A 26891-nucleotide genomic window follows, 5' to 3' on the forward strand; every position below is an offset into this window, starting at 1 on the left:
AATTCAAAAAAAAAAAAACTCAATTGCATTTCTATACACTAACAATAAACAATCCAAAAAGGAAATTAAGAAAACAATTCCATTTACAATAGCATCAAAAGAAATAAAATACTAAGGAATAAATTCAGCCAAAGAGGCAAAAGATCTGTATACTAAAAACTATAAAATAGTGCTGAAAGAAATTAAAGGAGATTGAAATAAATGAAAAGCCACCCAATGTTCATGGATTAGAAGATTTATATTGTTAAAATGCCAATATCACCCAAAGAAATCTACAGTCAATGCAATCTCTATCAAATCCCAATGACATTTTTTGTAGAAAAACTCAACCTAAAATTAAAGTTCATATGGAATCTCAAGGGACTTCAAATAAACAAAACAATCTTGAAAAAGTATGAAGTTGGAGGTATCATACTTCCTGATTTCAAAACTTACTAGAAAGCTACAGTAAACAAACAGTGTGTTACTAGCATAAAGACATAAAGAATATGATAGAGAGTACAAAAATAAACGCTGGCATATATAGTCAAGTGGTTTTCAACAAGATTGCCAAGATCCAATGGGGGAATGGACAGTCTTTTCAACAAATAGTGCTGGGAAAAATAGATATCCACATTCAGGATAAGTTGGACCTTATCTTACATCATATACAAAAACTAATTCATAGTGAATCAAAGAAATAAATGTAAGTGCTAAAACTATAAAACTCTTAGAAAAAAAAAACATATGCAAAAAGCTTCATTGGATTTGGTGATGATTTCTTGGATATGGCACCAAAAGCCCAGGCAACAAAAGAAAAAAAACTTCATCAAAATTACAGTTTTGTACCCTCATACATTGCCGGTGGGACTGCAAACTGGTATAGCCACTATGGAAAACAGTATGGAGGTTCCTCAAAAAAATAATTGATCTACCATATGATCCAGCAATCCCTCTACTGGGTATTTACCCCAAAGACTTGAAAATCCTTATCCGAAAAGATATTTGCACACCGATGTTCAGAGCAGCATTACTCACGGTGGCCAGGACATGAAAGCAACCGAAGTGTCTTACGATAGATGATCGGATAAAGAAGCTGTGGTACTTATATACAATGGAATACTACTCAGCCATAAGAAGAAATGAAATATTACCATTTCCAACAACATAGATGGACTTCGAGATAATCATGCTAAGCGAAATAAGCCAGACAGAAAAAGTTGAAAATCACATGATATCACTTACATGTGCGATATAAACCTAAAAGCAACAAATGAAAAGGACAAACAGACACTCATGGACATGGACAATAGACTAGTGGTTGGTTACCAGAGGGCAAGGGGTGAGAGAGGAGCGGGGAGGTAGATGGGGTATGGGGGGGTCAAATATAATGGGGTAGGGGAAGGGTGAAGTGGGTAAAGGAGATCAAATATATGGTAGCTGAAGGAAACTGGACTTTGGGTGGTAAACACACAATAGAATACACAGATGTCAAATTATAATGTACACCTGAAAATTATATAATTGTATTAATCAATGTTACCTCAATAAACAATTTAAAAAAACTTTTAAAAAAATTAAAGTTTTGTGCATCCCAGGACACTATCAGCAATAAAAAAGCAACCCACAAGAGAAAATATTTGCAAATCATGTATCTGATAAGAGATTAATATCTAGACTATATAGAGAACCCCTAAAACTGAGCAATAAAACAAACGACCCAATTCAAAAATGGGCAAAGGGGTTGAATAGATATTTCTCCAAAGAAGATATACAAATGGCCACTAAGCACACAAAAAGATGTTCAAATCACTAATTATTAAGGAAACAAGGATCAAAGCCACTAAAATGGCTGTTATTAAAAAAAGAAAGAAAGAAAATAAGGGTGTCAAAGATGTAGAGACCCTGAACATGCCCAATCCCGTCTGATTTCAGAAGCTAAGCAGGGTTGGGCCTGGTTAGTACTTGGATGAGAGACCACCTAGGAAGACCAGGTGCTGTTGGCATTAAAAAAAAAAAAAAAAAAAAAAGATGGAGAGAAATTGGAACCCTTGTTCACTGCTGGTAGGACTGTAAAATGGTGCAGCTGTTGTGGAAAACAGTATGACGACTTCCTCAAAAAATTAAACAGAATTGCTCTATGATCTAATATTTCCATTTATGGGCATATACCCAAAAGAAATGAAAGCAGAAACTTGAATAGTTATTTATACACTTGTGTTCATAACAGCATTATTCACAATAGCTAAAAAGTGAAAGCAAATCAAGTGTCCATCAATATATAAGGATAAACAAAACATGGTATATACATATAGTGGAATATTATTTAGCCTTAAAAGGAGTGAAATTCTCATATATGCTACAACATGGATGAACCTTGAGGACAATGTGCTAAGTGAAATAAGCCAGACACAGAAAGAAATATTATATGACCCCACAGATATGAGGTACCTAGAGTGGTCAAATTCATAGAGACAGAAAGTAGAATAGTGGGGAATGAGGAGTTATTGTAATGGGCACAGAGTTTCAATTTGGGATGATGAAAAAGTTCTGGAGATGGATGGTGGTGACAGTTGCACAACAGTGGATGTACCTAATGCCACAAAATTATACGTTACAAATGGCTAAAGTAGTACATTTTATGTTATGTGTATTTTACCACAATTTTTAAAAACTCTGGATGGACAGCAAACGGTGAGTTTGAAAAGACAGAAGGACAGTGACCCTCTCATTTCCAATATACCAATATCCATGACGGAGGAAGAAACATCTAATCTAAAATTGAATTTTTTTCTTTCTATCTTTAGTCTTATAATCTTTGGGTCACATAACTGAAATACTTTTAATTTTTAATAGCAACAACATGTATGCTTATTAATTGTACTTTCTGTTGTTATGATTTAAGTTATTTAACAGGGAAATAAATATTTTAACATCCTAATCCTCTGCATATAGTATACTATACTTAGAAAACAGCCAAAAGTTTGCTCCCAGCTGTTAAAACGTTTCTACTTAGGAAAGTGAGGGATGTTGAAAGAATAACAAAATGATCAGATCAAGTAACTGAAAAATTGCTTCCTAAAGCATTAAAGATATGTCATATTAAAACTAGTTAAAATTTTGCTGTTCATAATAAAGGAAAACTAAGACATACGGGCTCAAAGTGAAAATAGACAAAGATTAAGTATGATTATTAAGTAAGGGTTTTAATATACCATTTCTGAGAAAATAAAACACCCTCTTATGCATTTGTAGTCCAAGGCTTTCTCTACCTCTTTTTCACTCTCACCTGCTTTGTTCTAACTTCACTTCTCTCTCTTTTTTTTTTTTTTTTTGAGGAGGAGGAGGAGAAGGAGTGGAAGGCTGAGATAGGGAAGGGAGATAACAGGAATAAATCAGATAATAGGAAAAGAGAAGAAAGAAAAATTCTCTGGTTTATTTTTTTCTCCTCACACTGAATACTAAATACCTCATCATCATCGAATGCTAACAATCCAAATTTCTCAGGGCAGGGGAAAAGCTAAATTTCCAGGAGTCACAGGAAATTTAGCTTTGTATCTATAAATTAAATCTACATACTGAATTCTTCAAACAACCTTGACTGTAATATAGCCTTTGGTTAATTATGGTGACATGAACCTTGGTCCAAAGGGTGGAGCTCTGCTTTTAAACAGCTTTCCTAAGAAGTGAAATGAGTTAAAGAACTTTAAACTCAAATGCTTCATTCACTAAGCATAGAAAACACCACGGTTTTCATAAGAAAGCACATGGTACAGGAAAGCAGGGAGACAGCATCTAGTAATAACCAAGAGTATAAAGACATAACTTCATGAAATTATACACAATACTGTAACAGTTCTATGGGAAGAAGAAGATGAGAACTTGGAAAGAAGCTAATTTCTCTGTATGAACTCAAAATAATTCTGTAAAACAGCCCATCATTCCCAGTGTCCTTTTGGTCCCAATGATAAGTGTGAAGGTCTCTAATTGAATTAGAGTATTTTAACTAGGGCATGGCCTCCCTATGCCAGTAACTGTAATGTTTTTCTCATGTTGTAAAACATGCAGCTGATTCTTGGCAAACACTCGAAGAACCAGAACATAACATCAATATTGGTACAATTCTGTGCTCCTCGTTGTGCACATTTTTCTAAAATACTTTCATTAGTTTTCCTTAATCATAGTCTTTCCTTTAAAAAGGAAGACAAAACACTGGATCCTAGGATATACATGCTAAGCTGATTTTCACCCCAAAACTGGGCCTTAATCTTCTGAAAGCAAATGTCCTTTATAAGCTCCCTCTTCTGTGGTTGCCACTTTTCCCAAACCTCAGACCTTCTTGACTCGCGGTGGGGCCAGGACAGATTAGTTATGTGGTAGGTTCTGTCAGGCGAGCTTTGACAAGGCCTCAAAATAGACCCTGGGCACCAGCCAGGGAAACTGCCACTCACAAGTTCCAATTTCATCATAACACGTTAGCCCCTCAGCACTTTTTTTTTCTCTAGTCTCTCTCATTTTAAAAGGACAAAGATTCTTGAACCTCCTCCTGGTCAAGAATGAGCCGTATAACACAAAAATTTAAAATTTAAACCTCCCTTATTCTGCTCACAAACGCTCTGCAGACTAAAGACTCGATCTGTACCCATCTCCTGCCTTGGGAAATTAATCCATCAGTAGCACTCTGGCTTGCAAAAGGATTTTTGTATTTCAAACTCCACAGAGGTTTATTTTATTATAAATAGACTAGGATATGGAAGATAAAGGAAAAAGAGGTAGATTATTTATTTCCCTCATGACTAATAATATAGTAGCAGATTTCGGCAGGATAAGAAGTTAACTATACATAATGTTTTTCATTGATATTGGTCATAAAATCCTAAAACTATCAACTTACTACAAAAGATATTCATTTAACTATTACCAAAATACAAATGAAGTGGTTTGTCTACAACAGCACCACTCTTCAAGCTATACAGTATTTTAACCCTTACCAGTACAAATAAAATTATGTGTCTCTCTAAAATATTTTAAATTGCCTTATAAAATACAGTTGCGGTTTTTTTTTTTTAAATGAAGAGGAAGATAAAGAATACAAAGTAATTAAGAGCTCCTTTCTCCTTATACCACGTTAAGAAAAAAGTTAACTTGTTATAAAATAAAGCCCAATATGGAATTGAAACAAAGTTTTAGATTTTCACAACTTAAATCCCAAGCTTACAATCACACTTTCAGAAATAAATTCCATATACATACTTATGGACTAGGGCAAAGGCTTATATATGAGTTGTTCGATGTAGGAGAGCTTGTAGAAAGCTAAAAACAACCTCAATGTCTATTAAAAGGAATTGGTAAAGTAAATTATGGAAAATAGATAAATTATCGTTCATCTCCACTAGGCAGATGAACATACGTGCTAATACAGAAAGATCTGTAAGACAGATCAAGGGTAAAAATGAAAGGTACTCCTAAACGTGTGGAGAGGGACACACCAGAAACCATTAAAAGTGGTTGCTTGGATTAGGGGTGGAGGAGTGAGGAAAGAATATAAATATAAGTTTATTGTGGAAAGGAGACTCCTTTTTCACCATATAACATTCATTTTCAAATGTTTTATCAATTTTAAAAAGTCCTGTAAACATTTACTGAACCCATGAAGTGAGCACTCTCCTTTCATATACGCCATTTCTTCCCTCTTCATAACCATTTCCACTTTTATCTATCGCCATCCCTACCACTGGACCAAAACAAAAGCATATATACAAAGCAAACCTCAGTTTCTCCAAGAATTCTGTCTCCTCACCAAAATAAAGAAATAACAGGCCAAATGAAAAAGTATAACATATGATAAACCCTGTTTTTAGCTCATTGTTTGATTCCTTTAAGTCTGGCCCAACTTGCTGTAGGCCAAAAAGCTTCAAATGTGGAAGTACAATGTGCAACAACAAAAAAAAGATGTCTTATCAATTATCTTAAAGGGGAAAATGAGGAAAAGGCAAAGTTATTTTACTCATAGAGTAATTTTGTTCAATTCCTCCCTTCTGAAGTTTAAAAGTTGAGTTTTGAATGATGGTATAAAGTCTATCCTTTATTTGCAAACTGGACAAAGTAGTACATTTTCCCGGTTAAAGGACCATCTCTCTACTCAGATTCACCACAGAGAAAGCAACTTCCAAAGAGGAAAAGGCTATGAAAGGGCCTCTATTTTGTAGGTACAATGATCTTATGGTGAGGACAGAAGAATTTTATTTCCTCTTAAGTGATCCTCATCAACATTTCCAGCACACTGCAGTGAGAATTTTTTTTTTTTCTTTCATCAATTCTGTCCCTTTTCACACTAGGAGCAGAGTAAATAAACAATTCACAAAGAGCTTTGCAAGAAACTGCTCCCTCCCTCTTATTTCTATCTAGTTTTTGTTTTGAGAGAGAAAAAAAAATCTACTTTGCTAAATATATTCTCCCTATCACTTTTTTCTTTCATTATGGAGATGCTTAAATCCTGACCTTGGAAGGCTTCTCTAGCATATCTACCTATCAAGACTGTCAGTGACGGTGGTTTCCACAAGGGATTTTCCAAAAGGGAATCTCTATTCACGGGGAACTAAAACTCTTATGTCACTATTAGCTGGACAAAAATCAAAAGCAGCATTAGAGAACACTCTGGACATAAGATATCCAAGGAAACAAAATGCCAAAATTTAGTCTAAGAATTAAAGGAATTTGGTAAGCAAGACCAACAGGGTAAACTTACCATTACATTATAACTGATAACTAGTTAAAGTTCTTTGTAAATGAAAATGAAGGTAAAATATGCTGAATTCAAGAAAGAAAAAGAAAAAAGGCTAAGAGTATCAAGAACTCTTATGATTCAAAGTCATTTTGCTTAACAACACTTTAAAGGCCAAAATGATCAAGTTACATTTCATCAATAAGAAGTTATTTCTAGTTTGAAATGAATTCATTCCAATAATAACTTTGATATACACGTTCTTCTATATCAGAACTTAAGTAGAACTCAGTATACATCATCTCATTCCACATTTTAAAGGATAGATTCAGCAAAATAGGTGAGACCTTTCACTCAAAAGACTATTTTGAATACTGCAGATTCTTTCAGTGAACTTTTCCCTTAAAGATGACAGTTCTCCTTTTCAATGACATTTATTTCCAGACCCCTTCATCTTCCGTTCTTGGGCAAAATATGCATAAAAATCACAACAATCCACCTAGGAACCAACAAACAATTCTAAATTCAAACATTCTACAGAAGTTCAGTTTTTATTTCCTTACTATACTTCATGACAATAAATATACAGCAACAAACCTAACCAAGTACAATACAACACTCCTATAAAATGAGTGAAGGCATCTAATTAAACAGGCTGTAACAAACTTTTAGCTTTCCTCTACTTCAATCTTAAGCTCCATATCAATGATTCACAAAGTCGTGACCTAACTTCCTAAATGAATCACACTTTCCAAATTCTTATTCTACATGAGTATAATATTATGTCATCATCTCTATATTTGTTAAACAGAACAGGATGTTGGTAAAACAGGGTTAATTCTGCAGACTTTCAAACCACAGCAAACCTCAAGTCCCTGCCAACTCTTATCTGCAAGACTTCGCATTCTGCAAAACAGATTTATCCCCCAAATAAAATGTTATCTTGAAAAAAATGTTATTTTAAACATTAAGAACTCATCCATCGATACCCAGCTCTCCATCTAATGCCACTAGTGCATCCACATTCTCTTCCCATTGTGTTAACATAAAAAATTAATGGGCATTTTGCTATCCTTCCATATATCTTTTAGTCGATTAACTTACTCTACAGTTTTTCTGTTTACGGCAGAAATGCTGAGTCATTAAATGGAAACTCAAAAGAAAATGAGCTACAAACTAAAGTTTAGGATACAATATTTCCTTAGCTGTATCTCAGCAGCTTGATATTTGTATCTCTCGTGGTAAAATAAAATTAATTTAATTGAAAAAGTAGAGCACACTTGAACTTCTCCCGTAAATAAGAGGTGGGCTTCCTTAGGTCCTCTTGCTTCTTGCTGTATATCCACAGGCAAGAGAAGCAGGCCTGACTGGACTACATAACTTAACAATCTGGGTGTGAATAACATCCCTTATTAGTCAAGCATTTACCCTGACACTCCTAGCAAGTGCCTGTTATACCCGCGCTTCGGTTCGGGTCAAGGAGGAAGAGGAAAAAAAAAAAAAGCCATAAAAATGCTACGCCCTCCACCGGCCTGACACTGTTCCCTGGGGTGACTGCCTGAGGACAGAAACGAGGCTATGCAGCGTCTGGGAAGGAGAAGAAGGCACCCCGAGCACCCGAAGCAGAAGGACAGCAGCCTAATTTAATTTCTCATACAATGGGAGTAACACCTTCCCTTCGCGCGGACGGAGAGTTAGAAATCAGGCGTGATGCCGGGGACCGCGGCAGGCAGGGGGCGACCCCGACCCCGGGGCCCGCCAGGGCACTCGGGCAGCTGCAGGGAAGCCCAGCCCCCAGAAAGGGTCAGCGGCGACGAAGACCTCCTCGGGCGGCAAAGTCTGGGAAGGGGGCCCGCGCCCCTGCTCTCGCCCGGGCCGGCGGGAAGAGCGGCCCTTACCTGTCTCTGGGCGCGGGCTGTGGCTGCGGCGCCGCCCGCGAAGGGTCTGAGCGCGGCTCACCCGCCGGGAGCCCGCCGGGGCGAAGAGCGAGGAGTAAAGGGCGCGGGGCGCAGAGGACTAACTCGGTCCCGGGGCCCGGCCAGGGGGGCCGGGCTGGACGCGGCGGCACAAGGAGCCGACGACCGGTCAGCCAGTCACGCCGGTGTCCCCTCGGCACCGCGGCTGAGACAGCGGGAACCGGCCCCCGGGAGGAGCCGCAGCCCGAGCGGCAGGCGAAGGAGACGAGCGAGGGGCGGGGCCACAGGGTCGGTGACCCGCTCACCCGGAAGCAGTTGTAGCCGCGGCGGCGCGCGCTGCGGGTTGGGTCTAATCGCGGTCAGGCGAAGTGCACCCGGCTTTCCCGCGGCGAGCTGTGCGCCGCCCGGGGGACGGTTCTCCTGCCACTCTGCCCCGCCACTGAGAGCTACTGGGGCCGCGCTGGACGGAGCACAGCGGGGCGCGACCGCCGCTGGGGCGGAGTCCCGAGACGGCCTAGAGGTGGCTCCTCCTGGCCTGCGGTTCCTGCCTAGCTCCTCCGCCCCCGGGAGCTGGGCCAGAGATTTGAATTGATGAGTGTGCAGGTTCAAGGCTGCATCTTTCCTGGTCACCTCTAAACTGTCCAGCCTAGTGGTTTTGGGTAAGTGGCCCGGGGTGGCAGTGCCCACTGTAGGAAACGAGTGTGCGAGGGTGAATGGGTGTGGCTGAAATGCTAAAAGCCTTATTTTCAAAATGAAAACGCGTGATTTTTTAAATTATTTCCGGAGAAGAATGCTTGGGGTGGGGGCGGTGGATATAAAGTCCATTAGATAGCTGATACACAGGGAACTGTCATTCGTTTCAGAAGTATCTTGCGAGACCCACCAGGTGCAAGGAACTGGAGAAAGACCAGGATCCTCCTTTTGGGGAAGCTTACCTTCTAGTGTCGTGGTAGACGGATTTAGCAAACAAACAAGGTAATGACAGGTTGTGTAGGCTCTGCAGGAAATGCGCAAGAATGATGAAAAACATTATGTGCTCTTTGGTAGAATAGGATGGCTAGAGAATACCACGAGAAGGAAGTGACAGTTGAGCAGCCTACTGAGAAAAAGGCACAACATACACTTAGACACAACTCTACATACAGGGAGTGTAGGTTCCAGAACCCCCTGAATAAGCCCACGGATTCCATGTTAAGAACCTGTCCCTAAAGCCCTCTAAGGGCTGTTTCTGTACTTCTGCAGTTTCAGGAGCCTTGCTCGTCCCTTAGAGTTCATAGTGGGGACCATGGCACTGATAAAAGAGATTCAAGGCATGAATTAAGGAACTTTGGTTTCTAGAGTGTGAGACATAACAGATGCTTGATCGCAGGGAGAATTATACCATCAGCTTGAAAGACAGTTTCTTCAACCTTTCACTGTTTCTCTTTCCATGTCACTATTTTTCTCAGACCCATGAATAAAATGACTTATACGGGGATCAAGAGGAGCTTAATCTTCCTAGAATATCATATTATATTATGATCTGAACAAAGGCTTACTGACATGTTTTGCTAAATCAGTTAAAGACGGAATAAAAAGTCGACTTGCAAGAGAGAGAACCTATTCAGATAGTAATGCATTACCTGAGTAATACCAATAAACTCAATGATGTTTATTAAATATTAGTTTATTTAATTGCATAATTATAGAAAGCTTGTTTGGATAATATTAGGATGATATTCTCCTGCCCTTTTTATTTTACTCTTTAACTACTTGTTTTGGCTCTTACCAAACTAACAAATATTTTGTTGTGTCTTCTGGGAAAACTAGGAGGGAGCTCACACTGAGTACCTACTATTAGAGCATTGTGCTAGCACTTAAGTATATTACCCCTTTCAATACTAGAACCCACCTTGAAATATGGGGATCAGTATATGGGTATATTGGTAACAAAGACATTGAAATTCAGAGAGATTGTGACTTGCCTAAAGTAACAAAACTAGCATCTGGAAAAGCCAAAATTTGAACTCAGATCTTTTTGACCCTAATTCCCTTTAGGCCATGTTGCTGTACTTTAATATTTAAGAGGGAAATATAAGCAAAGTGGGCAAGCAGACTTCTATTTTGATTTTAGAGTTTTATTATGAAAATATACTTTAAGGTAGAGTGTAAAAGAGGCAATTTTGGAACTTCTCTGTATTTTTACATCTCCCCCTATGAGATATTTGCCATCTATTTAGCACCCAAAACCCTGCGTCACTTGTTCTAAGAGTTCATACTGTCATGTGTCCTTTGAACAATTTCAAGAGTGTTATAAAGTACGATGCTAACATTTTACTGAATGCATCACTATGGATTATTCACAAGCAGTCTTTCCCTGCCCACTAAGTGATCTTTCTGCCAAAAATATGTGTTCCCAGATCTTTATGGAATATTTTGACATGTAAATGCCCCCAGGTCTGTGTGGGCTGGCTGCTCTAGGGACAATTTAATAGATGAAGGAAAATTTTGCAAGTATTTATACAGTTTTTAAGGAATGAGATGGTAAGATTTGTACATTTTTGTTCCTTTCATATCAGATCCTTCACATTTTTCTTTGATGATGTCAGGAAACAAAAATTTTCCTTTCCTAAGAGCAAACATTCATTTTTGTGGTTTTCACAAAATTAAGTTGTCTTTTGCAAATACAATACCATGTTTTTTACTCTGTACACACCTCTGAAAAACATCATTAGTTCAAACATTAAAAATAAGATGCCACTTTTCAGAGCTTAATATTTTTATTAGTAAATGTGTGTGTGTGTGTGTGTGTGTGTTTTGGAAGCATTTTTAAAATTTTGTCTAACTCCTTACAAACGTATATAAACCTGAAAACAAGTCTTCAACTATGTATATTTGTTTTAAATATAACAAATATTCTCTTTCTAAAAATTTCTTATCTAGATTTACTATTTTTTTCTTAATGTCTTCTTTATTCTTTTACTTTTTGTTTGGAAATAATGTAGACTCACAAGCAATTGCAAAAAGAGTAGTAAGTCCTATGTACAATTCACCCAGTTTCCCCCATTGGTAGTATCTTACATACCTATAATACATTATTAAAACTGGGAAATGACATCTGACTATCTTCTTCAGGTGTTTAGTTTCTTTGCATTTCATTATATCAAAAAAAAATGACCATTTGGCAACAATTCGTTTCTATTATGTTTGATTTGGCTCTTTTCCTAATTTAGCAGATGACAAAGTCAACAAGCTTTCCATAGTGCTCGTCTGGAATTACAAGTTTACTAAAAAATTATGTGGGTCAACACACTTAAAAATTATTCATTTGTAAGATTTTTGCTTTTTTGCCTCTTATACTGTTCCATATCATTCTGCCCTAATAAACCTGTAAATTTATACAACCCGTGTATGTGTGTGTTTTAATTCGTCCTCTGACCACTGAAATGTTTTCAAAGAGATTCCTATTAAGTAAAAAGAAAAAAGAATGCAGAGCTCCTCATTTGACTGAAGAAAAAAAAAAGTTTCTAAACATCCAAATGAGAGTGCCATGGTCTATTGGTTCAGAAGTCAGATCTCGTTTATGGCTAGTTCTGGCTCTGCATGGCTTCTAGCCAGAGCAGCTCATGCTTTACTCCACCAGAGAGTAAACAAAGGAAAGGAAAGGAAAAATGTGGAACTTACTTTCTTCTGTCTTGAAGTGATGAGGAAAGGTTGATGAGAGGGGAGAATTTGAGATTTTGTGTAGGTATCAATTATGTGTGAATGGCTAATCACAGATAATCAAGTGATGGCTCTTCTGCATTATATTCTTATTATAAATGAGTAATCAAACATCTTTATTTTTTATTATGGCTCATTTAGAAACTTATTCATCTACTGTGTACCAGACACCCAGTTAGGCACTAGTAACACAGGGACACAACAGGGTCTATTTTTAAATGAGTCTTAAGCTCTTACTATGTGCCAGGTACTTCCTAGATGCTAAAGATCTAATGGAAAGTAAAAATAAAGCTGTTTCCTTCTCTTATGAAACTTAAGTGTCTGGTAAGGGAGACAAATGATCACACAAAAGTAACTTTATAATCCTAATAGGTATTACTAAGAGTAAGTATGTGGTACATGAGGGCATTAAAGTGGAACTCGGCCTATAAATGGCTTCTCCCAGCAAGAGGTGCTTTTAGCCAAGATTTAAAACTGCCTCAGAGTGAATTTGATGTAGAGGTAGAGGAAGAGCAAGGAAGAATGTAAAAACCTCATGATGGAACCTGCAGGGTTCCAGAGTCTGAAAAAATGAGGGGGATAATGTAAGATGAGTCTAGAGAATTAAGTAATGGCCCACCATGCAAAGTCTTATAGCCTTGGTAAAGATCCCTATCTTTGGAAACACTGCAAACCAATTGAAGAGTTTTTATTGGGAATAACATGATTTGTGTTTTCAAAAGATCATTCTGGCTTCAATGAGAATTCATTTTTTAAATAAATATGTACTGAGTGCCCACAAGTGGGCCAAGTACTAGTTTGTGCACGAGTACACAGCAGTGGAAAAAAATGGAAAGAGCCTCTATTTTTGAGGATCTTGTAGAAAATACACCAATAGTACACAAGATGATGAGAAGTGCTACACAGAACCCAGGTAAGAATAAAAGGGTAGGGTGGTCTTGCTATTTTATTAGTTTGAACGATTTAAAATTACTGATCTTTTTACATCATTTTTTTTTAAACCTCAGAACGACATTAGAATAATAGGTCAACCTGATTGGATGACATTATTAGAGTTTTATTATTCAACCTAATACTTGGAAGAGTCAGAGAAGACCTCTAATGAGGTGATCCAAAGAAAGATAAGTCATACAGATACCTGGGGGAAGAGCATCCCAAGCAAAGAGCCAGCAAGTGCAAAAGCCCTAAAGTAAGAATGCACTCTGCCATATATGAGCAACAAGGAGGCCAGTGTGGCTGAAGAGTAATGGACAAGATGGAAGAATAGTAGTAGGGACCAGATCGTGCTGGATCTGGTAGACCATGGTAAGAAGTTGGCTTTTCCTCTTTGAAGTAAGCTGTTGAAGAACTTTCAGCAGAGGAGCTATACAATCTGTCATTTTTTTAAAAGGACTCTTAATGGTAAAATCTAGATGATGGGTATACAGATGGATCACTTAAAATTCTTTCAACTTTGCTGTATATTTGAAATACTTCCTAATAAAATGAGAAGGCTGTTTTAACTGCTGTATTGTGAATAGACTTTAGAGGAGGCAAGGGCGAGGTTGGGAAGACCAGTTAGGCTATTGCAATAATTCAGGTAGCAATGGAGGTAGTAATAAGTGATTAGAGTCTGAATAAATTTTGAAAATAGAGCCAATAAGTTTGCTTATGGAATGAATTCGAGATGTGAGAAAAATAAAAGATTACATGTAAGGTTTTAGACCCAAGCAGCTGAAAAGTGGGATTGCCATCTACTGAAATTTGTAAGGGAGTCTAGATCAAGCAGGTTTGGAGGAAAAGACTTTTTGGATGAGGTAAGTTTGAGGTACATGTTGGACATCTAAGTAGAGATATCAAAGAGGCAATTGAATGTACAAGTCAGTAATTCAGAGGAAATATCCAGGTAGGAAATACAAATGTCTGAATCCACCTAAAGATCGGGAATACAAGTACCAGTGACTTGAGAATGAGACAGAGTTTAACCTAAAGCCTGTTACTCATGCTTTTATTCTAGGCTGACTTTGTAGAGAGCTATCAGTTACTGTATATTGCCTTTCAGAATATTTATATGCATTACTGTCTGCAGTTCACTTATGTTCTATAGACTTTAGGTTTCTATTGTTAGTCTTATCTTCCCAAGCAGATTATACATTTCTTAAGAAAAGATCTATATAATGCCATATTCTTAAAAGACATTTTACAATGTTCATATAATAAACCATGCTAATATAGAGTTTTTTATTTTTTTTATTGTCATAAAGCATCAGTTTTCCTATAAGTCTTTAAGTACTCCTAGCTGTCCTACGAAAATAAAAGTAGAGTTAGAATTTTTGATCTTTTGCCACTCATGCTTATATCATCAGACAAAAGAGACCTTAAGAAGAAAAGGCTCAGCTTTCCTCTTCCATATTGTCTTTATACTCAGACTTCATGTCCAGCAAGACTTTAGTTCAGCAAGAAAGTAGTCCCTAGATTCACTAATTGAACCAACATGGATGACCTGTCCATCCCTTAAATTTAGTGGGAAAATTCTGTACTGTGATTGGCCCAATATGAGTCATATGCTTCACCTCTGATTCACCCAAAAAACACAGGCTATAGGAGAGGAGTGGCTTCCCAGAATTAAAAATGGAGTATTGTCACCAAAATAAGGAAATAGAGATTGATGGTCAAAAACCAACACATACTACACCAGGTAACTCAAAGGCCTAGGTGTTGTTCCTTCCTTAAGCTTATAAAAGAAGTTAGTAATGCCATGGCACTCACTTTGAATCTCTTCCAATTCCATACACAATAGTGCATTTTTCCCTGAATCATTAGGCTGTCAGGTGTTCACTTGTCATTGATGAGTGAACATCACAAAAAAGTAAATGTATGAATATAGAACTTAACCAGCTGGAAGGATCAGTATTTCAGCACATCACTTTCCAGGTTACTCCCACCTAGGTATTGCAGGTAGTTTCTTGTCCTACAATTCTTTCTTATTGTCTGCCTGAAACATTTTTATTTGCCCTCAATACCCCGGGGGTAGGGTGGCTGCTAGCTAAGATGCCTGGGAAACCATTGTAGAAGCAAGTGACAGTGAATCAGCTTAAGTTCATCTTCCAGAAGGACATTTACACAGTGCAGAATCTTAAAAGCAAAATGTGTCTGCAGATATGTCTGTTTTCAGCTTTTTTTCAGCATCACCATTTCCATTTCTACACCAACAGATCACTTTCACCACAAGATGTTTGACCTAACGTATGCATTTTTAACATTTTAGTTCATTTTGCTGCAGGAAATGGATAACTTTGGTGTAAAGAGAATGTTGGCTCTGTTATTCTGGAATTTGGGATGGCTCCTCTAGTTCACTGCTTCCCTGAACACCAAACATAACATTCTCTGTTCTAGGACCTGCTTCAAGTTGGTCATAAGACTGGCAGAAAATCAAACCAAACTAAATGAATAGTTGAAGTTAATCTCACATCCTGGGGCTGTGCATGCCATGGAATAGCCCACTTTTCTTAAGCACGATTCTGATCAGAATCACTCCCCTGTGGTCCTCTTCATCAGAATTTTATGTGTGAAAATTGGGTTTGGGTCTGGTTACTTGAAAAATAAATATGAAATGAAATATAGCTATTAAAATTCTCTATTGTAGGATAAGGTGACATAGGATAGTGTTAACCATGTATTTCAATGTAAAAAGTAGGTTACCAAACAATAAGTTCTAGGTGATTCCAGTACTGTTCAATATTATACAGACATAGAGAAATACTGGAAAAGACACCCAAATGTTAACCTTAAGAAATGGAATTATTAGTGATTTGCTTTGATTTGATTGTTTGCTTTTCAAAACATTTCTGGATGGAATTATATCTGTCTTCAGATAAATCAATTTTTAAAGAAAAATGGCTTTATAATACCAATACCCCAGTCGAAACACACAAAATATATAACCAAAAAACTAGATCTAATTATGATTCTCAGTGCTCAAAACCGTTCTAGTTTTTTCTCTTACATATATCAGTTGTTAAATTGCATTTTAAAAGAAACTTACTGGATGCTGGGAGTAAATGAACAATACAGGTATGGCTTCTGCTCTTGTAAAACTGTCTTGTGGAGATACAGCAAGTAAGCTGGCAGAAACAATCCAGCATGTCATGGTTAATAACAGTTTGGTGCAGTCTCTGTCAGAACACCTAACCCTCCTTTTCCACACTAAATCTGGCTGCGGTACATCAGCTGAGAAGCACATTGCACTCACACAGTGACACTCTCTGTTAGTGCTTCAGTTTGAGCCACATCCCCATCTTTATCTACATAGTAGCATTCGGTTCAGTTATTAGAATAGTGTTCAACTGTTTGAGTATATATTTGCTCTTATTTTATAAAAAATGAAAGTGCAAATACTAGTTATAGGAATGTAGGTCTCATAAATGTAATTTGAATGCTATAAAGATTGAAATCATTAGGCATGCCAGAAGCAATATATTGTTATCCTCAATTAGACAACCAGACAGTCATGAAACAAAGGCCAGTAAACTGAGTGAAGGAAAAGAAGAAAATCAGATAACAAAAACAGAATCCTAGAAACATTTATTGTTAAAGGTGGCACCTAAAAATTTAGATATGTTTAGAGATTTTGATCTGTATAGTTCTCCATGAAAAGATTCCTCCTAAAGCATGTAAGTTTGTTGTTTGATTTTTAAGTAGATTTTTAGATATACCTAAGTTTTGAAAGTTGGGAACTACCTGTGGTGGCTCACCATTGCCTACTTACCACATCAATGCTGTTTAAATTAGTAAGTTTATAATGACACTGAGAAAAGAAAGAATTTACAAGTCTCCTACAGAAGTTGCTATGGTAACTCACTAAATTTTATGGTAATGATCACCTGTGGCAAATATTTTTCTACTCTCCAAAATATTTTGAGTTTGAATCCAATTAAGCCCCTAAATATAGGGAGAAGGGAGGAGAAAGGAGTTTTTAAGGAGAAGAGAGAATGTACAATAGAGGAAATTGTCAACACCAAGAATATGTAAAGTTCTATAGGACAAATGATAAGATTTCTTGAACAAATAAGTTACCTTAATAAATTAAAAGAGCTTTAAGAGACCTAACAACCAAACATAGTATGTGGATCTTGATTTGACAGACCAATTATAAATAAACATTTTTTTAAACAATAGGAAAATTTGACCACAGATTGGATATTAAATGATATTAAGGGATTATCATTAATTAAGGGTTAATGATTTTGTCAGTGTCATAACGACATTATGATTGAGTTTTTGAAGACGGTCTTTTGCGTATCAGAGACATATAGTGTATAATTTAAGGATGAAATTTTATGATCTCCAGGATTTCCTTCAAAATACTTCAGAGGGAAGGACGGAAGTGGCAGGACAGATGGAACAATATTAGATGAGGATTGATAAGTGTTAAAGCTGAGTGAAAGAAATATGGGAGGATGGGATATAATACCATATTCTCTATTATGTGTGTGTGTTTTAAATTTTCCATAACAGAAAGTTAAAATTTAAATCAATAAACACGTACATACTTACAGATATACATAAAAGCCTTCGGGCACCTTATTTCTACACCTGACTTGTGTCCTGGAGAATAGACTGAGTGAATGAATACAAAGAACTATAACATTGGGATCCCTGAGCCAGGTGGCGTGGGTGCACTTGTCTAAATGTAAAATCCTGAGGAAAGGAGCATCTCCTTTTCTTTGTTGTAAAACCACTGAGGGGAAGTACCACCATACCAGTAACAGCCACCATGAAGAAAGGAAGCTCAATTCAAGTCACTTCTTTCAGGTGGTCTGTGTGTCCACAGGTGATCAAAGTAGAGGTAGTTGAAGCTTTCACTGACACCTGGAGCTTAGGTCTAAGTTGGGATATAATTATCTCAACTAGGGCTTCATTAGGTGTAAGGACACTGTGCTTAAATCCTGTGGGTCAGCAGTGGAAGTTGACAAGGGCCTTGCTTTCCAAGGGCACAGCTTAGGAATGTTTCAGAGTCAGCAATGACACCAGGCTCCCAGATTCCACAGCAGCTACGGTACCACCTTCTAGAGCAGCCAGCTGTGATTGTGATCTCTGGGCTTCCTAGACACATGGGGGAAGTGGGTGGAACCAGAAGGGGAGATCTAGAATTCCCACTAATCCAGGCATGTGGAACATGTGTTGACAAACCAGAGACATCTCTATGGTGAGACGTGCATTCTTCAGCTGGTGAAGCAGAGTTTACTCATTACCCAGTTTTCGTATTGCACAACTGTATCATTATAGTTTATGGAAACAACTCAGACTATGATTCAGAGTTATGACCGGAGTATTTCTCTCACTCCCTTGTCCCTTGTGTAATCTCGGACAGGTTGCTCTTCTTTAAATTAGGATAATAAATACCTTGCCTTTCTATCCCCAGGGTTGTTGTGAAGATCTTATGAGATATGGAACTGTAATTTTTGTGAACTATCACATGCCATACAAATGTTAGGCATCATTATTACTGTAAGTGACTAGGTGATTTGTATCTGAAAGCCCCTTATTTTCTTTTGATTCTTTGTTAACAATAACTGTCTAATTAATACGTTATAAGATTAGATAATAAAAAACAACTACAGAGAAGGTTAGCGTATAGCATGATCTTCCTGCATTCTCCTATGTTACATAGGAATTCCTGGGAATAAGAAAATCTTATCCAGTTAATGTCTCATAGTTATATCCTTGAATACATGCTCATCAATTTAGCAGACAAATAAGGTACTATACATTCCATAAATAACGCCTATTACTATTTTATAAGTCAATATTTCCTCTGTTTAGCAATGCAGGAGTTGGCAAACTATGTCCCATGGAATGAATCTGGCCACCACCTACTTTGGCATGGCCTGCAAACTAAGAATTTTAACATTTTGAAATAGCTTTTTTAATTGAAAGAACAATATGACATATGAAAATTATATGAAATTAAAACTTCAATGTCTATTTATTGGAACACAGCCACATGCATTTGTATATGTACTACCTATGGCTGCTATGGCAGTTGAGTAGTTGTGAGAAAAACTGCATGGTCCACAAAGCCTGAAATATTTATTCTCTGCCCGTTTACAGAAAGTTTGCCTTTCTCTAGAATAGAGGATTCAAGGGGACAAATAAAAACTTTTTTCTAGGTTACTAGCTATCTCTTAGGATAAATAAACCTGGAATGTATGGACTCAAATTATGCATATGCAATAAGAGGAATTTAAAGTTATGATTTTAATATGCAATGACTAGTTTTGACCCAATTTAAAAATTTATATGTAGAAAATATAATAAATATAAATAGAATACAATAAATTTTTTAAAATTTTTCCATTTTGCTCAATGTTGGTGGTAAAGACAATAGGGAGTATAATTCTCTGATTAACACAATAGAATCTGACTCTGGCTATGGAAGAAAGAGAGTTTATTGGAAAAAAGATTCTTGAGCAGTTCCAGAATTGAGGGAAAAACTGGAGATCATGACTTTTGGAAGGACAGGAAACTGGAAAACTCCTAGGCCTTCTCCCAGGGCACTTCCACAAGGCTTCTAGAGCCTTGCATTTGAATTTTGGGGAGAAATAAACTAATGGGCCCAGTTTATGGCCCAGTAGCCAAAGAGATGGAGTAATATGATTGGGAGGCTCACTGGAATCCCATAGTTGGAATGGAGAAAGAACAAAGGGGAAGAAAGGAGAGAGAAGGGATGCCAGGCAGACGAGTACCAATAGATGTACTCACAGGGAGTTTGTCAGGAAACATGGACTTTAATCCTAACTTTAGCACCAAGTGGATGAATGTAATAAGTCATCTCCTTCGGCTCCAGTTAGGGGTATTCCCAGGATATGTTAGTATAAAAGCAGGGATACAATTAGATCCACTTGCCATAAAGCTACTTATTGGCCACAGTATGTAAAACTCATCCTCAGAACAATATTTTTATCCTCAGAACAATATTTTTATTGTTAAGTTAAATAACAATATCTTTCCAAGAATCAAATTAAAAGATAATTGTCCGCTATCCCTTCATTCAACATTGCACTAGAGTTTCAGCCAGCACAATAAGACAAGAAAGAAAAAAGACATAAGGAATGTAAAGGAAGAAAAAAGTTATCATTTTTTACAATGTGATCGTATACATATAATATTCAAAAGAATCTATAAACTATTACAATTAGTGAGTGAATTGAGTTATGTCACTGGATGAAGATCAGTATAAAAAAATTCATTTCTATACCAGCGACACAATAACAAAAATAAATGAAAAATTTAAATGCCACTATTTACAACATCAAAAAACATTAAATATGTAGGAGTAAATAAAATGAAAGATGTGTGGCCAAATTCATCAAATTATCTATAGATTAATGCAATCCCAATGAAGGTCTCAGAAGATTTTTTTTAGTGGAAATTGACAAACTGATTCTAACATTTGTAAAGAAATGCAAAAGGTAAAGAATAGCTGAGGTAATTTTGCAGAAGAAAAACAAAGCTGAAGGATTTATGCAACCAGATATCAAAACTAGTAGGGTGACCAATTGTCCTCATTTGACAGGGATTGGGCAGTTTCCTAGGATATATAGTTCTGCTTTAAACCCCAGAAAGTTACATATATCAAATCATTATGTTGTACACCTTCGACCAATACAATGTCATGTGTCAGTTATTTCTCATTCAAACTGGGGTGAGGAGGAATCAAAATGTACTGGGAAAAACAGAACGAGTCAGTCAACCTAAGACTTAGTATAGAGCTATAGTTATTAAGGCAGTGTGATATTGGCACAACTATGAACAACTAAACCAATAAAAGAGAACAGAGAGACCAGAAATAGACCCATTCACATTTTGTCATTTGACTATGCTAAAAATGGCACAGCGGTAGTCCATTTTGGAAAGGATGGTCATTTCCATAAACGATGCTGGATAATTGGCTATCCATATTAAAAACAAACTTAAGTCCTAACTTATAACACAAAAAATAAACTCCAGGTGAATTGTATGTCTAAGTATGAAAGGTAAAATAATAAAGATTTTAGGAAGAAAATAGAATATCTATATGACTGTGTTATGGAAAGATTTCCTAAGTAGGACACAGAATATGCTAAAATAAAGGGAAAAAATTGATAACTGGACTAAATTAAATTTAAATGCTTGTATTCATTAAAAAATATCTTTAAGAAAGTAGAAAAGCAAGCGAAAGAGTAGAAGACATATGTGACAATATGTTTATATATTATACATTATATACAATTATATGTATTAAACATAATTCATACATAAAATTAGATGTACAAATGCAAATATATGTTTATATTATATAAATATATTTGTATTAAAATATAAAATATATAATAAATATATCTTATCTATAAATTACATATATCTTTTACTCTATATGTGTGTATTTAGATCAATATCTACATCTGAACCTACATATATCATTTGTTAGATAAATATCTGACGAAGAACTCATGTAGAATATAAAAACAATTCCCATAAATCAATAAGAAAAAGACCTATGAAATGGTGCTTGACTTCATTGGTCACCAGAGAGATTCAAGTTAAAACCACTATGAGATAATACTCTATATCCAATACGATAGCTAAAGTGAGAAAGGCAGGCAATACCAAGTGCTGGTAAGGGGCAACTAGAACTTCCACACATTGTTAAAACAGTATCAACTGGTACAGCCGTTCCGGGAATGTCTACTAAAGATGAACACACTCATACTCCAAGACCTATAGAATCCACTTCTAGGTATCTAACATACATTTTCCTTAATGGGTTTAGAGTTAAGGTCACAAATTCAAATGCATACCAAGAGAGGTCAGGCAAGTCATACCAATTGCTGACCAGAAGGGCACTTTCAGTGGAAGTGATTTAAGCATATATGCTGGACACTTTGGCATCGGTGCCCTTCAATTTCATTTACTTTCCTCTGGAAACAGCCCCTGCTGCCATATCTAGACCTCAAGTTTCTGCCTTTCTTTCTCAGTGGCTGCTTGCTCTGGGTAGACACCTTACCCATGCCAGGTGCCATGGCTGGAGTTGGTGCCCTGCGCAGATCCCCTTGCGGGGGCAGTGCACCATCCCTCAGCTGCTGTGAATGTTGCCTGCAAGCAGCTCACGACTGCCCTCTTCTCTTGAATCACGTTGGCCCAAAATGCTTGAGAACCTGCTCTCCCCAGGAGGCAACCCACACCCAATAACTGATGGAAATGGGGGTTCAAAAGCCAGGCTCCATTGCTTCAAGAGGAGATAGCTGCAATATCATTTGCTCTCCAGACCCCACTGTGGGGCCAGGCTGAGGCTAGACTTGCCAGGCTAGACTTCCGCTGCATCTTGCTTTCTCCCACGAGCACTCCCCCATAAATCACTTGTGCCAGATCCTTCTGCTTCTAAGGAACCCAAGCAAAATCATAGAGACCATAAGATCTTTCCCCAAAGAGTTGGCAAGCCTAGGCACTGAAACCATCATATCAATGGCAACACAAACATGGACTGTGGAACTCCATTTCTTCCCTTACCGAGTTGTGCTTACTGGCTTTCCTTTGATTTCGTAAAAGCCCCCAGGAGCTTTCCAGTAATTCCCCTTTTGTTTAAAGTCAGCCCAAGTCCATTTCTCATCCCTGAAACCAGTATAACCTTAACTAATATGATAGGCGATCCAGGCCTGACCTGACATAGCTCTGGAGATATGACTCAATGCTTGGTGGGGTAACATCAGTTGGAATCCTGAGGGGAAAAGTTAATTTTAATTGATTACTCTCCTATTCCTTTGGCATCAGTGGCTAGAATCCTTCAGGAATTCGCCTTGCTGAGGAGCTAATTTGTTACCCAGAGCTCTTTCCCTGAGACCTTCTCCATTCCCTTGAGGCAAAGAAAGTTAAATTCCTTCCACTGATAATCATCCTCTTACATCTTTTTGTTTCCAGGCCTGTTCAGGAAGGCTCTAGAATCTCTCTGAGGCTTCTTATTCCTAAAATGTACTTTTCTCCATCCTCTTATTCTCTCCGTGTGTGTGCACGCATGTGCAGTGTGTCTGCACACGTGTGGGAAAAGCAGGAGTGAGGGGATGGGGGAGTCACAGGAGGGTGGTCAGATTTCAACTCACTCAACTATGGGTTATAACGAAAGGGTGACACGACACAAGCCTGGTTAGTTCCACTCAGAATTATTCACTGATTTGTCAGAAAATCGATCCTTCCGGCCCAGACTTTTCTCTCTCAGCTTTTGTTGAAGCCCGTGCTTGTGCCTCTACAGCAATTTTATGTAGTTTAGCCCAAGACAAGTTTCATCCCAAGCCCAATGTGGAAGATGGCAGGATAATATTTTAGGGCAGTAACCTACATTCTGTTTTCCAGCGGACATGGCCTCCTCTCTCCTTCCTCCAGTCAGGCAGACGTGCGACAGGGGAGACATGCTACAGAGTGGAGACTGAATGTTGACGAGTCTTTCCGGCTTCTTCCTAATGACAGGTAGGTACCATAAACTGATGGTCCACTGATCTTAGGGCACCCACAGATGAGGTTTGGCCCACACATGACTTTTTAAAAGTTCAATGTTGGCCAGTTTACCACAGTCCCCAACACTCCCTATTGTCTATTACAATTGACATTACCTTCTGTGTGCACCTCTCTGTGCACCAGGCCGAAACCCATCAAGGAAGATGATGTTAGGTTCCCAAGGAAGCAAACGTTCTCCTCTCTGAGGAAGAAGCAGGAAGACTCAGAGGGGAAGGTTTCCTTCGGAGGAGGGAGAGCCTGGGGTTATAGTCGATAATGAACCAGCATCTATTCTTAGCATCATGGAGAATAGGAAGCAGTAGATTCCACAGTTCAATTCTGGACTCTGGGGACTGGATCCCACTTGTGTCCAAATGCCTGAGGAGGTGGGGGAGCTACTAAAGGGGCTGTGCTGAAGGAGCAGTATTTCCAAGATAGGAGAGAGAAAGAGGGGTGTATGCGAGGGTCTAAAGTCACAGTGAGGAAATGCTCCCTCCCAACCACCCTTTAACTGTCCTTCCCCTTTCCCACGTGATTCATCCACTGAACAGATATTAAGTGTCCATTATATGTCAGGCATTGTCCTAGGGGCTGGGGATACAGCACTGAACAGACTTGTGGAACTCATATTGTGCAGAGTAAATCTCCCTCCTTCCCTCCCTCCCTCTCTCTCTCCCTCTCCCCACCCACTGTCTCTCTCTCCATCTCCTCATCCAGATTCTGGAAGGTCTCATACCTTCAAGAAAGAGGTTGGAAACGGAGACCCAGAGGAGTGAGTAATCTACTCCCTGCCTTGTAACCGTTTGCTGACTCTCTGATCCCCCACGAGAATATAAGGTCCAGTAGGGCAGGGACTGCATCTCTTTGGTCACTGCTGTGTCCCAAGTAGTGCCTTGAGAAGTGCCTGGAACATCATAGATTCTCAATACCTGCTTGTTGAATGAATGAATGAATGAATGAATGAGTGAGTGAGTGAATGAATGACCAGCCAAGTAGTTAGGGACAGAGTTGGCCTCAGATGCCACATGTCTTGAATCCCTGTCCAGGCTCTTTCCAAAATTATAGGTTAGCAGAGGGAAAGTCAGCATTTTTCACAAGGGCTTTTAACCAAAAACTAAGAGGGGAAAAAAAGCATAATAGGATATTCAATGACAGGAATAGTTTTAAAAGCACATATGACCATGGCAGAAGTCTAGAAGAGCCTGACCTAGTGGAGGCAGCCTTGAGCTTTGTGCAATTCATTCTCACCTAGGAATAGACATATTCCAGGGGTAAAGGGCTCCCCAGGGAAAGTGTCCCACTTACCCAGAGCACTCACTCTCTTGATATCCTCTTCCTCCACCCAACATGGAGCCAGTCTCTCTGCTGTTACCTGGCCTATGGTGGGGTGCTTAGCAAACCTACAAATTAAGAGCCTCAGTAATTGGCTCTAAGGAGTTTACAGACTTTGGGGGAAGACAACATATGTGCTTCTGAAACTTCAAAGCACAATGATGGCTATGACAGTGATTTCTCTGCACACAATTTAAATGACAACCTTAGGCAGGACAGATAGGTGAGAGGCCACCATGAGAGAAGACAGTAATGTGGGTCTGAGGCTTGACAGAAGGGAGGGGAGGCTCCTGCTCAGCATCCCTTCCTCTTCCTTTTGATTGCAGCCCCAACCCACTACATAGTCTTGGTGGGATTATCAGTTCAAGTGCTACAGCCAAAGGGTATGTGTGACTGAGTAACCCACACCAGACCATTCCCGCTTTTTCTTCCAGTAATTTGAATCTCGAGTATGGAAACAGAAGGGTACAACATCTATCCCATTGGAGGCTCCCTGAAGGGGCTGCCTATTAACTCTGCCTACACGGACTCCTCGGGTACCCTTATTCCTCGTCCTTCTGGGCCTGCCAGGTCAGATTCTGTAAATTCTGTAAGCTTTCCCATATCATTCCAATGAGGTCTTTTAAAGGTCAGTTTCTGTTGCTGGCAACCCAAGAACTCTGTACAAAAAAAGTTCCTGGAAAATGCGGGATACGAGTCTTGCATGAATAGCTGGGAAGGATGAGAAGCTTATTCCAGGTGAGGAGGACGTTACCCGCAGAGGCTCTCAAGAACTTTCCTTGGCCTGGCTCAAGAGGAGACTTCAAGGAAGTGTGAGAAATCAGATGGAAGATGTGGGGTGGAGCTAGAGTAAGAAAGTCCTCTCCTGCTTATCTGGAGGGTGCACAGCCTGTCTCCTACAGCAGAGGTTTTCGTGATGTTGGACACTCGTCTGGGCCACAGTGAGAGCGGCAGATGGAGTTAAAGCCAGCCAACAGCCGAAAGAGACGTGGGCAGGATGGGCCAAGGAAGTGACCTGTGCTAGGAAGTTATCATCCACTTGGTGAGCTGAGGCAGCAAAGAGTTAGGAACAATTACTGAAGAGAAACAAGAGCTACGGAATGGGGCAGGACAAGAGAATGCAGTGATTGTAAAGAATCAAATGGACCGTTGCGTCAGTCTGCCTGGATTTGACTGGTAGCTCCATCACCGACTTTAGATGATTGATTTCCTTACCCTGAAGTGCTCCCTACCTCAGCTTAATTTAGTGGCTTATAAAAAACAAACACTCAATAAATGATGGCTAGTGTTATTATTTTTATCAATAAAATTTTATTATATTCAAATTGTTAATTAACAATTATTATTATTATTACCAGTTAAACCTCCGATTCAGAGCCACAGACCACCCCTGCATGCGCACCCATTGGTACACAAAACATACAGTTATACTTCAGAAATAACCCTGGGGCCCAGCCTGTAATGACAGACTAATGCATCTGAGACAAAGCCAATAAGACGTCATAAAAGAAAAGATCCAACAGATGTAAACTTCTACCATTATGTTAAGGGGAAATGGCCGTCTGAGACACTGAGCTGTAGCATGGACAGGGACCCAGGTGACCGGCAATAACCTGGGATGTTTCCAGTTTTGATAGGATTCTTGGAAACTAGTTACAAACATAGCCCATACTGCTGAACAGAAATAGGATGGTCCATGAAGTACCAAATGAGCTGAAGGAATTGGACCT

The 26891-nt window shown here is 38.5% G+C and overlaps 1 protein-coding gene and 1 long non-coding RNA gene across 27 annotated transcripts in view; one reads left to right on the forward strand and one right to left on the reverse strand.

Moving 5' to 3' along the window:
* Positions 1 to 8919, reverse strand: part of LRRFIP2 (LRR binding FLII interacting protein 2) — a 102483-nt gene extending 93564 nt beyond the window's left edge. For 6 of the 26 annotated variants that reach the window (XM_023536019.1, XM_023535933.1, XM_023535860.1 and 3 more), the window contains exon 1: positions 8602 to 8915. The gene's annotated coding sequence lies outside the window, so the exon portion shown is untranslated. Of the gene's footprint in view, positions 1 to 8601 lie in introns of all 26 variants that reach the window. The other 20 variants (XM_023536193.1, XM_023536422.1, XM_023536219.1 and 17 more) reach the window with 11 other exon arrangements.
* A 132-nt stretch (positions 8920 to 9051) lies between these two features.
* On the forward strand, positions 9052 to 26471 carry LOC111745816. Its single transcript, XR_002782810.1, has 3 exons — positions 9052 to 9278; positions 23689 to 23802; positions 25596 to 26471. It is a non-coding gene; the product is annotated as an uncharacterized LOC111745816 (long non-coding RNA).
* Positions 26472 to 26891: the final 420 nt, after the last annotated feature.

The sequence above is a fragment of the Pteropus vampyrus genome, unplaced genomic scaffold (assembly GCF_000151845.1).
Source record: "Pteropus vampyrus isolate Shadow unplaced genomic scaffold, Pvam_2.0 Scaffold1, whole genome shotgun sequence".
Taxonomy (NCBI): domain Eukaryota; kingdom Metazoa; phylum Chordata; class Mammalia; order Chiroptera; family Pteropodidae; genus Pteropus; species Pteropus vampyrus.